This window comes from Buceros rhinoceros, unplaced genomic scaffold (genome assembly GCF_000710305.1).
Source record: "Buceros rhinoceros silvestris isolate BGI_N320 unplaced genomic scaffold, ASM71030v1 scaffold7647, whole genome shotgun sequence".
Classification (NCBI taxonomy): domain Eukaryota; kingdom Metazoa; phylum Chordata; class Aves; order Bucerotiformes; family Bucerotidae; genus Buceros; species Buceros rhinoceros.
In genome coordinates, this window is record NW_010420370.1 from 88,788 (window position 1) to 91,010 (window position 2,223).

Here is a 2,223-nt window from a genome sequence, read left to right on the forward strand (position 1 = left end):
CAAATGTCATGGAGAGTGGCTTGGCAACTACATCAGCCAATTCCCAGAAGACTCTGGGATGCGTCTCATTAGGACTCACAGACTTATTTACATTCAGGTTCCTCAGCAGATCACTAACTGATCTTTACTTACAGTGGGAAGGACTTTGCACCTCTGGCGGTCCATTAGCTCAGGAGGTATGAGAAGTGAGGTTGTCAGTGAAGAGGTAAAAAAAGTTGTTGAGTACCTCAGCTTTCTCCTCATCTGTAAGACTCTGGGATGCGTCTCATTAGGACTCACAGACTTATTTACATTCAGGTTCCTCAGCAGATCACTAACTGATCTTTACTTACAGTGGGAAGGACTTTGCACCTCTGGCGGTCCATTAGCTCAGGAGGTATGAGAAGTGAGGTTGTCAGTGAAGAGGTAAAAAAAGTTGTTGAGTACCTCAGCTTTCTCCTCATCTGTTGTTACCAGCTTGCCAGTCTTGCTCATCACAGGGGGTATGCTCACTTTAACCTTCCTTTTCTGGTTGACATACCTGTAGAAGCCCTTCTTACTATTCTTTGCATCCCTTGCCAAGTTCAGCTCCAGACATGACTTGGCCTTTCTGACTTCATCCCTACATGACCAGGCAGTGTCCCTATACTCTGAACAACTCTTGCACTCTACAGAAAAATTCCTCAAAGATCTGTCAGCTCTATTCTGCTCCCTTGTCCCTGAGGGTGATTTCCCCAGGGGTCTTATTGACTAACTCCTTGAAGATCTGTGAGTTTGCCTTCCTAAAATTCAGAGTCCTGCCTCTACTCTTTGGTTGACCCATATCTCTCAAGACTGTGAACTCCACCAGTCCATGATCACTGCAGCCCAAGCTGCCTCCAATCTTGACATCACCAATGAGCTCACTTGCATTGGTGATCATCAGGTCCAGTAACGCATCCTCTCCTGTGCTCTGGTGAGGCTGTTTATTACCGATCTTAAGAAATTCTCCTCAATGCATTCCAGGAGTCTCCTGGATTGCCTACGCATCACTGTGCCACATTTCCAACAGATGCTGGGGTGGTTGAAGACCCCAGCAGGATGAGAACCTGTGAGTGTGATACCTCCTGTAGCTGGAGTAAGACAGCTTCATCAATAGGCTCCCCTTGATCAAGCAGACGGCAGCAGACATCAGCCACAAGGTTCCCTTTACTGCCATGGTCTCCAATTCTTACCCATAAGTTTCTGATCTGCCCTTTACTATTTTTGAGATACAGCTCTTCACACTCTGTCCATTTCTTGATGTATAGGGCAACACTGCCGCCCCTCCTTCTTCGCCTATCCCTTCTGAACAGCCTGTAGCCATCAATAGTCGCACTCCAGTCATGGGATTTGACCCAGTCAGGTTGTATCTTTCCAGCAGCACAGTAACTTCTAACTCCTCCCATTTATTGCCCATGTTGCATGTGTTGTGTGAAGGCACTTCAGCTGGGCTGTTGGCCATGTCACCTTCTTGGTCCTTAACTCCCTTGGTCCTTAATTCCCTTGAGATATTTCACCAATATTTCTATGTTGGCTCCTATTATGTCAGGAACCCTCAGCTCATCTCTGTAAGACTTCAGCTCTGCTGCAGTGTCCCCAGCATGCCTCAGTACAACAGGCTGAGGGCCCTTGCTAGCATCTTGTCCCTCTAACCATGGTGTGTGATGAGTATCATATATGGTTAGTATCAAATACAAACACCATAAATAAAAAATTAAAAGGATGCCAGGATCAAAGCAAAAATCATCTGGAAATCCCTAGGTCTGTAGGATGACTCAATCCCTCCCATGGGTTTGCACTGTTGGCTTCTGGAGTTTTGCTTCAGCACGTTTATTTCAAAGTCTGTCAGCTGAGTAGCTATAACAGCGTGAATAAAAGCATGTAACCTCGCCAAAGACAATATGATACATCATGTTCCTTCCTTTGGGATCCAAAAGACCTTCTTGAGTAAGGTGGCCGAAGAAGGGCTGTTTCTGGATAACGGCCTAGGGATGAACTATCACACTAAATTAAAACACATCTACCTCTGTTTTTTCTAACTAGCTGAGAAAAGCACAAGTATCTGCTCCAATGAAGCCTCCAGTAAGATCCAATTTCCATATCCTAAACCACTTTAGGGAACATCCACAGTTTTGGTCAGGCTCTCGCTTGACATTTAGTTTCACAATTTCTTTGGCCAGGTGCAAGATTTAAAAAAAACACACCGCCCTTGGTAATTTGACC